This window comes from Microcaecilia unicolor, chromosome 1, assembly GCF_901765095.1.
Source record: "Microcaecilia unicolor chromosome 1, aMicUni1.1, whole genome shotgun sequence".
Lineage (NCBI taxonomy): Eukaryota > Metazoa > Chordata > Amphibia > Gymnophiona > Siphonopidae > Microcaecilia > Microcaecilia unicolor.
In genome coordinates this window covers 504,612,229-504,627,084 of record NC_044031.1, presented here as the reverse complement: position 1 = coordinate 504,627,084, position 14,856 = coordinate 504,612,229, and the positions used below count along the sequence as shown (strand labels likewise).

The window sequence follows — 14,856 nt, the reverse complement described above, 5'->3', positions numbered from 1 at the left end:
ACCTGCCTGCCCACTGCCGTCACCTAGAGCCAAGCAAGTCTAATACTATAGCTGACACTTCCTAAGGGAAGTGGGCAGGACAGTGTGGATATTCATCCTGCTGTCCTTGGAGAACACCTACTACAGGCGAATAACTTTGAGTACTCCAAGGACAAGGAGGATGAAATAGCCACACTAATAGGAATCCCTAGTTTCCAGGCTGTCTGAAATGAAAAGGAGAAAATAAGGCCTGCAATGAGCAAGGTGGAACACAGAACTAATATAACCTTTCCATCTGTAATTTATTTATTTAATTTTAGGCAGTCTGGAACAGAAACAAAAGGGTCTACAGGGTGGAGTGGTATTCTTAACTCCAAATAAAGGACTGTCTGACCAAATTGACTGTTGCATCTGGAATTATGTTCCAGGTAGTAGTGAAATGTGAATGTGTGGACTGATGACCACATTGCAGTCCTGCAAATTTCTTTTATGGAGGCTGATCTCAAGTGGGCTACCAATGCAGCCATGGCTCTAACACTGTGAAACATGGCATGATCTTCCAGAACCAGCCTTGCATGGGCGTAAGAGAAGCAGATGCAGATGCTAGCCAATTGCATAATGTGCACTTACTGACAGGGGTCAAAAGAATCAAAAACTAGGTGTTCCTTCTAAGGGATTTAGTCATCTGTAAATTGAAGGCCAAGGCTCTCCTGAAGTCCAAAGAATGCAGTGCACTTTCACTTTAGACATATATCCCAGATTCTATACAGCACAACTTAATTAGTTAACAAGCCAATCAATGGCGATAACTGCCAGTTAATTATTGACACTAATTAGAATTTATGCGCAGGACTGTCTAAAGTGTATTCTACAACATGATAACCCTAAATTCTAAGTCACATAATTGAAACGGGGTCGTGGCCATGGCCGTGATATAGACGGGTCGTGGGCGTTTCTAAAATCTATGTGTGTTATAGAAAGCAAAGATATTTACCTGTAGCAGGTATTCTCTGAGGACAGCAGGCCTTAGAGTCTCACAATTGGGTAACATGATTCTGCATAGCTAGGTCTGGAGCTTGTAACAAGCTAAAAAATATAGAGCTTTGTGAAGCGTGGGAGCTGCCCTACCGACTATACGCGAGAGCGCGGTTAGATACTACAGCTATAAAAAAAAAGAGAAAAAAACGGAGACAACTTCAAGGGGAGGCAGGAGGGTTTGTAAGAATATAAGGCCTGTCATCCTTGGCGAATACCTGCTACAGGTAAGTATCTTCGCTTTCTCCAAGGACAAGCAGGCCATTAATTCTCACAACTGCGGTATCCCTAGTATCCAGGCTCACTGAAAACAACAAACATTGGTCAACTGGGCCTTGCAACAGCGAGGACATAACTAAGATTATCCTGAAACTGTATACAACTTGAGTTAAGAGTACAGTCTGGAAGAGAATAAAACGGGCCTAAGGGAGTGGAGTTGGATTCTAGACCCTAAACAGATTCTGCAACATTATCTGCCTGAACCGACTGTCGCTGATCCTGCTCAAAACAGTAACGAGATGTGAATGTGTAGAATGAAGACAATGTCATAGCCTTGCAAATTTCTTAAATGGAGGCTGACCTCAAGTGGGCTAACAACACAGCCATGGCTCTGACAATGTGAGCCTTGACATGACCTTCCAGGGTCAGCCCAGCTAGGGCATAAGTGAAAGAAATGCAATCCGCCAGCCAATTAGAGATTGTGCATTTCCGATGGATCAAAAGAAAACAAAAAGTTGGGCAAACTGTGGGGAAGTGGGCTACATGTAAGAGGCCCAATGCTCGCATGCAGTCCAAGGTGTGCAAGGTGCTCTCGCCAGGATGGGCATGAAGTCGGGGAAAAAATGTTGGCAAGACAATCGACTGGCTCAGATGGAACTCTGACACCACCCTCGGCAGGAACTAAGGGTGTGTGCACAGGACTACTCTGTTGTGATGAAACTTAGTATAAGTTGCATCTATTACTAGAGCATGAAGCTCACTGACTCTACAAGCTGAAGTACCAGCCACCAAGAAAATGACCTTCCAGGTGTAGTACTTCAGATGACAGGAATTCAGTGGCTCAAAAGAAGCTTTCATCACATAGATTGAGAATGACATTGAGATCCCATGACACAGGCGGAGGTTTGACTGGGGGCTTTGACAAAAGCAAACTTCTCATGAAGCGAACAACTATAGGCTGTCCAAAGATGGAATTACCCTCTACATGTTGATAATAAGCACTAATTGTACCAAAGTGAACTCATACGGACCAGACTTGGAAATGTGTAGAAGGTATTCAAGCAGGGTCTGTGTAGCGCAAGAAAGGAGATCTAGGGCCTTGCCCTCACACCGGACAGCAAACCTCCTCCATTTAAAAGGATAACACCTCTTAATGGAATCTTTCCTGGAAGCCAGCAAGACCCAGAAGACACCCTCCAAAAAGGCCCAAGGAAGCAAATTCTAGGCTCTCAACATCCAGGCTGTGAAGCCCAGAGACTGAAGGTTGGGATACAGAAAAGATCCTTCATTCTGAGTGATAAGGGTCAGAAAACAGTCCATGGTTCTTCAGAGGGTAATTAGATCTGCCAAGGCCAAACTGTTCTTGCCTGCCAGATAAGTGGCTCGAAGGAACATGAGCTTCCCAACCCAGAAGAGATGCATCCGTGGTCATCACTTTTTGCAGCTGAGGAATTTGAAGTCCAGAGTCAAACTGGTGTGAATGGTCCACCATAGAAGAGAATGAACAAGCTCTGGGGACACTCTGATGACATCTTCTAGACTTCTCATGGTTTGGTACCACTGAGAAGTCAGGGTCCATTGGAGCGACCTCATGTGAATGTGTCATGGGTGTTATGTATCCTGTGGACAAAATGTGGCCCAACAATCTCAACATCTACCAAGCCGTGACCTGCTGAGAGGCTTGAACCTGAGAAACCAGTGTGACTACAATGTCTGCTCTCTGCTCCAGAAGAAAGGATCAAGCCTTCTGTGTACAGCAGGGCTCCAATGAATTCCAGTTGCTGAGTGGGGTGAAGATGGGATTTGGGGTAGTTTAAAACAAACATTAGTAGATCCAGCACCCAGAATAGTCCTCCACATGGACTCTGAGAACTGAAGTAATGAGCTATGACGTAATGCTTCTCGGGAGCCAAATCCCGAGCTCCGAGGCACCGTGTGCCAAGGTCAACCAACACCAATGCTTCTTGGCCTTCGCCCAAAGCTCAGCGCAGTCCTTGACATCAATGCAGATTGCCACGGCAATAGACCTCGATGTTGATCTCCATGCTGAGAAATCGGACCTGGCTCCAAAAATGTTCTTGGGCTGAGCCTCTCGGGACACCTGTATTCTCATCTTCATCTGAAGATAGAGAACAGAGTTAGCAGGGCTACGATTGGTCCCTAAACATTTAAGACACCAAGAATGGTTTCTTTGCCAGAGATGGTTTGATTGCACTAGGTACAGTACTTGAAGCTACTGGGAACTTTCATGGACATGGACGGAAAAACTTCCACAACTAATCAAACGAATTGATGATGCCAGAAAAAGGGCGAGGCACCAGAAAAAGAAAGGGACCAACACAGTCGAAGTCCTAATGCAGTCGAATGATGACAGAAAATAAAGAAAATTTTAAACTGAAAAAACTAAAGAATTACACGGGTTAAAGAAAGGGACCTGCAACGGGAACATGAAAATAAGGCAAATAAAGCTGGAAGGCACTACATAAAAGTTCTTTCCAGACTGAGTCGATTGAGGAGATGGCATAAAAACACTCTCTCTTCACCACGGTAGAAAATAACTGTGGTAACTGCGCTCTTGCTGTGGGGGGGAAAGCACTCGTGCATGTGCAGTGGAGCACCACAAACTCTACTTTTAGCTAGTTACAAGCTCCGGACCGGGCAACGTGGGATCGTGTTACCCAATTATGCGAATTATAGGCGTGCTTAATGCCTGTCATTTAGATGCCCAGTCTCCCAGTCTCATATGGTCCTCTTGTCATTTTCACAATCCTCTTGCGAATTAACCACTTTGAATAACTTTGTGTCATCAGCAAATTTTAATTACCTCACTATTTACTCCCATCTCTAGATCATTTATAAATATGTTAAAAGCAGCGATCCCAGCACAGACCCATGGGGAACCCCACTATCTACCCTCTCGATTGAAAATACTTACAGTTAACCCACTCTATGTTTTCTTTTAATCAGTTTTAATCCACAATACGACAGTACCATTCTATCCATGACTCTCCAATTTCCTCTGGAGTCTTTCATGAGCTACTTTGTCAAACGCCCCTTTGAAAATCCAGATACACAATATCGACTGGCTCGCCTTTATCTACATGTTTGTTCACCCCTTCAAAGAAATGTGTAACAGATTATTGAGCTACGATTTCCCTTCACTAAAATCCATGTTGGCTTTGTCTCATAACCCATGCTTTTGAATGTGCTCTTTAATTTTGTTTTTTATAATAGTTTCTACCATTTTGCCTGGCACCGACGTCAGGCTCACTGGTCTATAATTTCCTGGATCTCCTCTGGAACCTTTTTTTTAAAAATTGGGTGTTACATTGGTCACCCTCTAATCTTCCGGTACCATGCTTGATTTTAAAGATAAATTACATATTACTAAGCAATAGTTCCACAAGTTCATTTTTCAATTCTATCAGTACTCTGGGATGAATACCATCTGGTCCAGGAGATTTGCTACTCTTCAATTTGTCAAATTGCGCCATTACATCCTCCAGGTTTATAGAGATTCATTCAGCTTTCTCCAACTCGTCATCTTTGAATACTATTTCTGGCACCGGTAGCTCTCTCACATCTTCCTCGGTGAAGACCGAAGCAAAGAATTCATTTAATTCTCTCCACTATGGCTTTTTCTTCCCTGATACCCCTTTCACCCCTCTGTCATCTAGCAGTCCCAACTGATTCTTTTGCCAGTTTCTTGCTTTTAATATACCTAAAAAAAATGTTTACTATGTGTTTTTGCCTTTAACGCAACCTTTTTTTTCAAAGTCCATCTTTGCCTTCCCTTATCAGCACTTTGAATTTGACTTGTCATTCACTATGCTATTTCTATTATTTTCAGTTGGTTCCTTCTTCCATTTCTGAAGGATTTTCTTTTAACTCTAATAGCTTCCTTCACCTCACTTTTTAACCATGCCAGATGTCGTTTGGTCTTCCTTCCTCCTTTTTTTAATACATGGAATATATTTGGCCTGGGCTTCCAGGATGGTATTTTTGAACAGCATCCATGCTTGATGTAAATTTTTGACCTTCGCAGCTGCTCCTGTAAGTTTTTTTTTTCACTGTTCTCATTTTTATCATAGTCTCCTTTAAAGCTAAATGTTAACGTTTTGGATTCCTGTGTGTAATTACTCCAAAGCAGATATCAAATCTGATCATATTATGATCAGTTGGCCCATCACCATTACCTCCTGTACCAGATCAAGCACTCCACTAAGGACCAGGTCTAGAATTCTACTTCTCTTATTGGCTCCTGTACCAACTGCTCTATAAAGCAGTCCTTGATTTCGTCAACACTACCTTAAAGGAATGAACTTAGGATGTGTATGCAGAAGTATTCTGTGCATGGATCTTGTGCCCTTTCCTCAGATATGTTCTTAACCAGCCAATCATTCAAGTAGGGAAACATGTGTCCCTACCAGTCTGTGTAGCAACGCTGTGACTACTGCTAAACACTTTGTGAAGACCATGGGAACCGATGATGAGGCCAAATGGAAGTAGTGTTTTCCTACTAGAAATCTTCAGAACCATCCTGTGACTGGGATATATCTTTAGGTGTGTGTAGACAACATTTAAATCCAGACAGCACAGCCAATCTTGTTCCTGAATCATAAGAAGTAGAGTGCCCAGGAAAAGCATCCTGAACTTTTGTTTTGCCAGAGGTTTCTTAGAGCCCTTAGGTCTAGGGGGGACAAAATCTCCCAATTTTCTCTGGGACCAGGAAGCACATGGAATAAAATCTCTCTTCCTTTTTTCCCCTTGGTGGAACCTGTTAGACCACTTTCACCTGTAAAAGGGAGGAGAGTTCCCTCTGTACGCAATTCCTGGAACTGATAGCTTAACTTTTTGCTCTTGGCAGGTAATTCTGTGGGATTGATTCCAACTATAAGGTGTAGTCTGTCTGACTATTTTGAGAGCCCAGAGGTTACAAGGGGGTCACACATTGGTTGGAAAAAATTTAGCATCTTTTCTACTAATAGGTCATCAGGAACAGCTATGTTTACTGCGTCTACATTCTTCTGGAGACTGTCAAAAGCTTTGGCTGGGGCTTTTGAGGCCTTTTGCAGCCTTGGGTGGGAGCAAGAGCTCTGGGTATTCTGGCAATTAACAGACATGGTGCACCTCCCCTGACTCTGCCTTGCCACCTGTTCCCTCCACATTGCTATCTGTAGCTCTTTCCGATATCATTGAAAAAACAGCTGTTGTCCTTGTTCCCCGCCACCTGACTTGGCTCTTGGTATGCAGCACTTAAGGCAGTGAGACTAACCTGAAATTCCTGTACTATGCAACTGAGCTTAAAGAGTTAAACACAGCACGGAGCTATGAAAAAAAAAACCAGCTGTTTCTTCACAGGTAGTACAAAAGAAAAAAATATTTGTGGGTATTAAAACTTGGGAGGCAAGGAGAAACTAGGTCTTACCTACTAATTTTCTTTCTTTTAGGCTCAACAGACCAGACCAGTAAATGTGGGTTGTGCCTGTTAACCAGAAGACAGACACAGAATAAAGCACTGTGTGCTCTTCCCTATAAAGAGGCTGTTGAACTCCAGCACTCGGTATTTTGATAAAGAACTGGTGAATCTCCTTCACAATCTCTGTGAAGCTTGAAACCAGGGAAACTTATGGAGATTTAAGGGAAATACTAAAGTAGAATATTGAAAAAACCAGTTGACATAAGAATTGATTTAATAATTGACCTAAGCTTAAAACACCTCAAACAATGGTAAATTAGACAGTGGGTTTCGGGACTTGTCTGGTGGGAGTAAAGGAAAAAAAAAAACAAGCAGGAAAGACCAAATTTCTCCTTCCCGAGTGTCCTCATCAGACCTGGTAGCAAACTATGCCCTAAAAAAACTATTACTAATCATCATTTCTATGGCTCTAATAGACGTATGTAGCGCTGTACACTGAACATGCAGGAGACAGTCCTTGCTCGACGGAGCTTACAATCTAATCAAGACAGACAAACAGGACAAATAAGGGATAAGGGAATTACTTAAGGTGGAATGAAAAAAAACCAGACATGGGTACTGAACAAGAGAACAGGAGTTAGGAGTTGAAGGCGGCCCCAAAAGGTGGTCTTTTAGCCTAGATTTGAAGATGGCCAGAGATGGGGCTTGATGTAACTAATTCAGGAAGTCTATTCCAGGCATATGGTGCAGCAAGATAAAAGAAACAGAGTCTGGAATTGGCAGTGAGGAGAAGGGTATAGATAAGAGACTTACCCGAGGAGTGTAGGAAGAGATAAGCGTGGAGAGGTATTGAAGAGCTGCAGAATAAGTGCACTTGTAAGTCAATAAGAGGAGTTTCAATTGTTTGCGGGAAACTCATAGGGAGTCAATGAAGTGACTTGAGAGGGCTAACATGAGCTAGCAACACTGGCACTATACACGCTGTGCAGATTGAAGGGAGAGAGATGGATTAGTGGGAGACCTGTGAAAAGCAAGTTGCAGTAATCTAAGTGAGAGGTGGTAGGTGTGCATAAGGGTTTTGGTAATGTTATAGATAAAGAAACGACAGGTTTTAGCAATCTGTTGGATATGTGCAGAAAAAGAGAGGAGTCACAGATGACCCAAAGGTTACGAGCTGATGAGACAGAGAGGATGAGAGTGTTATTCAGAGAGACAGAGAATGTGGAAAAAGGAGAGGTGGGTTTAGAGGGAACGATAAGAAGCTCAGTCTTAATCAGGTTTAGTTTCAGATGGTGGTGAGCCAGACAGGCAGGCTGAGACTTGGGCCTGGATTCCAATACACACACACATATGAGGAACTCACAAAATTACCCGATGGTTAAAAGATAAGCACATTTGGCGTAGGAATGTTTTAAGGCAGAGTTTTGTTGGAGCGTGGGCAGAAGCACAATTTATTTTCACATTCATTTACACCTGCACCTGAGAGACCAAGACTGGATGCTGGCCCAAAGTCACAAAAGCATTTGACCTCGTGCACAATGACATGTGGTTCAATGAAGATTTCCACATGCAAAGTGAACAGGTACATAGTCATATTTATAAATATTACACAAGGTATAAAGTCATGTGTCATGATGTAAGAGGATAACATGCTGAACAAACTGCCAAACTCTGAAAAGGCCAAGCAAAAGATTTCAACACAAAATACACTATGAACTAATAATGGAAATTAATTTATTGAGAAAGAAGTAGGACTACCTAAGATTTTATAAAATTGCATATCAGAAAATATTGCTATCACACCCAAGCAAAATAGAATGTCTCGAAGAAACGGTCAAGCACAAGATGGCAGAGGAGGAGGAAAAAGTCTGAAATGCAGCACCTCTCTCTTGCTGTGCTCTAGGAGTGCATGTGCAGGTAGGCAAAGAGAGAAGGGAGGGGGTGCCTAGAAAAAAGGTGGATGGAGTATGTGGGGGGGGGGGGGGGGGGGGGGGGGGGGGGGGCTGGAAAAAGTTGAGTATGGGGGAGAACTGGAAAAAAGGTGTGTGCGCATGTCTATGATATGAGAAAGGGATGGAGGGCTGCAAGAAGGTGAATGTGGTGGCGTATGCCAAGGGGGAGGGGGGGCTGAAGAAAGGTAGATGTTGGGTATGTGTGTCATAGGGTAGAAGGCTACAAAAAGTTGGTAGGAGGATATGTGTCACCAACACAGCTATGTATAAATGCAGATTTATTTATTCATCTACTTATTAGACCATATACATCTGCTTATCATTTCACTTAAATCCACTCAGCAAATCACACTCCTCATACTCACTTCACACACTCTTGCTTATCAAACTCTCAGTCCACTGTTTCTATCTTTATATCATACTGGGTTACACCACAAACTGTGAACAATATTGAATTACTACATTCTCATAGTTTTAAATCCCACCAGACAATAAGTTCATACAAAGTCAATGTTGTTACGCCCTTTATCAAGCGATGGGATATATGTGTTTATGACAAAAGGAGTTTTTTTTTTTAAATATCTTTATTGAAGGATGATGCTCTCCAAAAGGTCAACAACTCAACATTGAAGATATCCACTGGTCAATTAACAGATTAAACCATAAATCACATTGTTTATAACAGAACAACACATGTATATTATCCGTACAACTGCGCTTCCTTGTGCATCGTCCTCCTTTTCTTGTTTTTCTCCCTCTGAGACCCCCCTCTCTTCTCCTCCTTTTATTCCCCCTCCCCCCCTTCTTCAGGTACTTGGTATTGCCCTAGACTTACTATCTCCTAAGCTGTGGAATTCATATCTACTGGAGGTCCCTTTTACCATATAGCTGAGAATATTTTTGCCAGATTTCTCGATATATCTTGTGTCTGCCTGTAGGCGTCAATGTGTATTGTAATTCAACCACACTGCCATGTCTTTCATCAGATAGTGCCATGACTGGTTGGCGGCGGCATTGACCCTGCCCAAAACTGCAAGATACAGTTTTTTTTACTAGGAGGGATGGTCAAGAGAACAAATCTGCTCTGCGCTTCCAATAATCCCTCTTCCCTTAGCTGTGTCATTACTACTACTACTATTTAGCATTTCTATAGCGCTACAAGGCGTACGCAGCGCTGCACAAACATAGAAGAAAGACAGTCCCTGCTCAAAGAGCTTACAATCTAATAGACAAAAATAAAGTAAGCAAATCAAATCAATTAATGTGTACAGGAAGGAGGAGAGGAGGGTAGGTGGAGGCAAGTGGTTACAAGTGGTTACGAGTTAAAAGCAATGTTAAAGAGGTGGGCTTTCAGTCTAGATTTAAAGGTGGCCAAGGATGGGGCAAGACGTAGGGGCTCAGGAAGTTTATTCCAGGCGTAGGGTGCAGCGAGACAGAAGGTGCAAAGTCTGGAGTTGGCAGTAGTGGAGAAGGGAACAGATAAGAAGGATTTATCCATGGAGCGGAGTGCACGAGAGGGGTGTAGGGAAGGACGAGTGTGGAGAGACACTGGGGAGCAGCAGAATGAGTACATTTATAGGTTAGTAGAAGAAGTTTGAACAGGATGCGAAACGGATAGGGAGCCAGTGAAGCGACTTGAGGAGAGGGGTAGTATGAGTAAAGCGACCCTGGCGGAAGACGACACGGCAGCAGAGTTTTGAACCGAATGGAGAGGGGAGAGGTGACTAAGTGGGAGGCCAGCAAGAAGCAGATTGCAGTAGTCTAAGCGAGAGGTGACAAGGGTGTGGATGAGGGTTTTGGTAGAGTGCTCGGAAAGAAAGGGGCGGATTTTACGGATGTTGTAAAGAAAAACGACAGGTCTTGGCGATCTGCTGATATGAGCAGAGAAGGAGACAGAAGAGTCAAAGATGACCCAAGGTTTCGAGCTGAGGAGACAGGGAGAATGAGAGAGCCATCAACAGAATAGAAAACGGGGGGAGTGGGGAGGTGGGTTTGGGGGGGAAAAAATGAGAAGCTCGGTTTTGGTCATGTTTAATTTCAGGTGGTGTTGAGACATCCAGACAGCAATGTCAGACAAGCACGCTGAAACTTTGGTTTGGATGCAAGGTGAGATATCAGGGGTAGAAAGATAGATTTGGGAGTCATCAGCATAGAGATGGTAGGAAAAGCCATGGGATGAGATTAATGAACCAAGGGAAGAAGTGTAGACAGAAAAGAGGAGGGGACCAAGAACAGAACCCTGAGGTACGCCGACAGGCAGAGGAATAGAAGTAGAAGAGGATCCACCAGAGTGAACACTAAAGGTGCGGAGGGAGAGGTCGGAAGAGAACCAGGAAAGGACAGAGCCCTGGAATCCAAGTGAGGACAGGGTGTCGAGAAGTATGCTGTGATCGACAGTGTCAAAAGCAGCGGAAAGATCAAGAAGAATGAGATGGAATATTGACCTCTGGATTTAGCCAGTAATAGGTCATTGAGACTTTAGTAAGCGCAGTTTCGGTTGAGTGGATGAGGGCGAAAACCAGATTGTAATGGGGTCAAGAATAGCATGTGAGGAGAGAAAATCAAGGCAGCGGCGGTTGAACAGCACGCTCAAGTAATTTGGAAGAAATGGAAGGAAGGAGATGGGTCGGTAATTAGAGGGACAAGTAGGGTCGAGTGAAGGCTTCTTAAGCAGAGGTGTGACCACAGAATGTTTTAAAGGCAGCAGGGCCAGGCGTCAGTGGAAAGTGAGAGGTTGAGAATGTGACAGATAAAAGGAGTAAGAGCAGGAGAGATGCATTAAGAAGGTGGGTGGGAATGGGCTCAGAGGAACAGGTGGTCCATTTTGAGGAAGAAAGGAGAAGTGTAGTTTCCTCAATAGTAACTTCAGGAAAGGAGGAAAGGGAATGAGGGAAGGAGAGAGAGGGGAACGGACTAGTGGAGGGAAAGGTGGCGAAGTAGAGAATGCAAGGTTTATCTTTTGAACCTGTCGTAAAAGAATTCAGCAAGGGTCTGAGGAGATAGTGAAGGGGGAGTTGGGGGAAGGGGCACCTTGAGGAGAGAGTTCAACGTGTGAAGAGAAGTCGAGGGTTAGCGCCAAGAGAGTTAGTCAGTTGGATATAATAATCCTGTTTGGCGCGTAAAACAGCAGATTGGAAGGAGGCAGCATGAACTTAAAGTGTAAGAAATCAGCAAGGGCCCGAGATTTCCGCCAGAGGCGTTTCCGCGGAGCGGGTACAGGAACGTAGGTAGCGGATATTAGAAGTCAGCCAAGGTTGGGGTTTTGTACGCCTTATAGGGCGGGGTCATCAAGGTGCAAGAGTGTCTAAGGCAGATGATAGAATATTGTTGTAAGAAGAACAGCCTCGTTGACAGACGTGGATGGTGCCACAGTCGAGATGAGGTTTGAAACATGGAGGATAGAGATGAAGGGTCAATACCATGAAGATCCCTAGATAATTAGATAAGATAGGGACAGGACTGGGAGGGAGGAGATTTAAGTGTGAAAGTTATAAGATGGTGATCAGAGAGGGGAAGATCAGAGGCAAGGAAACTAGAGGGTGAACAGTTAAGAGGAGAAGATAAGATCAAGACAGTGACCATTTTGATGAGTGGGGGAGGTGGAGCATAGCTGGAGATTAAAGGAGGATGTTAAAGCGAGTAACTTGGAATATAAGAGTTAGAAGGATCATTAGCAGGAATATTAAAGTCACCAAGTCTGAGAGAGGGGGAGGAAGGATCATGGAAGAAGGCAAGCCAGCATCAAAGACCTGAGAAAGGATGAAAGGGACTTATCAGGGGGACGATAAATGACCGCTATTCGAAGAGGCAGAGGAGAGAAAAGGCGGATAGAGTGGACTTCAAAGGAGGAAAAACAGTGAGATTGAGGTGGAAGAAGGGGTTGAAATCTGGAGGAGGGAGAGAGAAGTAGTCCAACACCGCCCCCGCGACCAGCAGGGCGAGGAGTATGTGAAAAAAGATAACCGCCATGGCACAGGGCTGCAACTGAAGCAGAGTCATCAGGGCAGAGCCATGTTTCTGTTATGGTGAGCAGATGGAGGTGACCGTAGATAAGAGGGTCCTGGATATAGGGGAGTTTGTTACAGATAGAGCGGGCATTCCATAGGGGCGCAAGAGAAGGGCAGAGAAGAGGAGGGGAGCAGAGGAATAGAGATGAGGTTAGAGAGGTTGCGGTTAGATCTATAGAGTTGGGATAATAGTTGGTGAGGAGGGCCAGGATTGGGATTGATGTCACCGGCTGAGAGTAAGAGAAGGAGTAAAAGAGAGCGGAGGAGTGTAGGAGAGGTGTGGCCATGAAGGCGAGAGGTATTTAGGTGGAATGGGGAAGGCAAAATGGAGGGAAGAAAGAGACGGAGATTAAAAGCCAGAGGGTAGGAGAGAAGGTGAGGTGATGAAGTCGATGGATAGGCAGTGAGTTCCTGCAGCCGAGAGAGGTAAGGGGTGAGGGAAAAGATTAGGAAGGGACAGGGCTAGGAAGAGAATGTGAATAGGGGCCATAAACGACTGAGGTACTTTAGCAACTGGGAAGAAGAAGATTAGATGCAAAGAGAAAAAATGCCCCGCGCCTAGGGCGGAGCCCTGAGTGGATCGGAGTGGACCTGGGTGTCTCCCCGGAGAAGGCTGTAAGGATATGCAGATGAGCTGCAAGTCCTCCACAGCACCTGAAAGGCAGCTGGTGGTAGAGCTGGGCACCTCTCAGCTGAGGAAAGGCTTACCAGGAGTTAGGCCAAAGCCAGCATTCCTCCCCCTGAGGGTCATCCCCCCAATAACAAAACTCTAAAGGACCACTCAAACGGCTTCCCTATGACTTTTTCTATAACTTCCAGGGAGTGGGTCCACAATTCTGCTAGGGCCAGGCATTTCATAAAGGTATGAATGAGTGTGCCTGCCTCCCCTTGACATTTTGTATACCCTTCATCCTCCCACAATCCCATCTCCTTCCCTCGCTGTTGGGCGATATTCACCCAATGCTGCATTAGAAGTAACCCTGGAAATGTTCTCGAATGCTTCCCCCAGCCATTCCTGCATTATTTCTTCTCCCAGTGCCTTACTCCGCCCTTCTGCCAGTGGGACCAGAGGCTGCGTTTTCTTGTGTTCAACTATGCTCTGGTACCATTGAGAGAGTACGTTAGAACTTTCCGGCATCACCAGAAACACCTTATCTAAAACACTGTCCTTGCCAGTGGTAGTAGTCTTGACCCTGTAAGAACTGAAAAAATTGCTCATGTGATAGTTTCCACATGTTCCTAACTTGCTCAAATGTTGGGAAGGCCTGATTGCCTAATTCCATTAACTGCCCTTTATATCTACACCTCCTTCCGTCCACATTTCAAATGGATTTGCCCCGCTCCCGCGGGGAAAGCCGGATTGTCTATCAATGGAAAAAAGGGATATCCCTTTCCAGCCCCTCCTATCACCCCCTACACCATTTCCATGCCTTCCCCAAGGCAACCACGAAGGGATTTTTTGCAATTGCCCCCCCCCCACCATGCTTTCCTTTACATCCCCCACCCCCTGAGTGGTGGGAGAGATGGACCCCCCACCCCCAATGAGGGATGAGAGCTCTCCTGCTGTGCTGGGCCATTTATGAAATAGAAAACAGCCTGTCGCATGAGAGGGCAGACCGAGAAAGCAGATGACCTCAGCTACCGGCTCTTGCAAGCAGGACATTGTTTGCTAGAAGACATGCCCTACCACATGGCAGGCATGTGCAAACCTGCCTCTGAGCAGCCGTCTTTGGCCCAGGGCTCAAGCGTCTCTACTGTCCCCGTACTCTCTGCAGGTGTGCTCGGGAGGGTATTTTTTTTCTTTAAGCTCAGCTTTATTCCCCAGGAAGCCCCCGCCCCTCATTTTTTAAAAATCAATGCCTGGGCACTGCAGTGGGAGCCAGGGGAGAAGGAAAAGGAACTCCATAACAGAAAGAATAGTACAGCAGTCAAACAGTCACAAACATACCCAGGGAGAAGGAAGAGACAGCCTAATGGCAAAATTGCCTTAATATGTAAAACTAAATCAAGCCAGCCAACTGCAAATCCTCTACATAATACAAACAGCAATCAACCGAATGCTAAAGAAACCAGATAGTTTTTTAAAGACCAGATTTAAAGTTTGCAAAAGAGGATTCAGAACAGAGTGGCAAAAGGAGTCTATTCAACAAAAAGGGAGCTAAAAAATAAGGCACTTTTTTTCTTGTAGATTCTAATTGTGCACAGAAGGGGCTGGGAAGAACTGGTGTATGATCAGGAGTGGGGG

The 14,856-nt window shown here is 44.7% G+C and overlaps 1 protein-coding gene across 6 annotated transcripts in view; it reads right to left on the bottom strand.

The window, feature by feature from the left end:
* Positions 1–14,856, bottom strand: part of YTHDF3 (YTH N6-methyladenosine RNA binding protein 3) — a 110,180-nt gene that overhangs the window by 12,449 nt on the left and 82,875 nt on the right. The gene's annotated exons all lie outside the window — the stretch shown is intronic.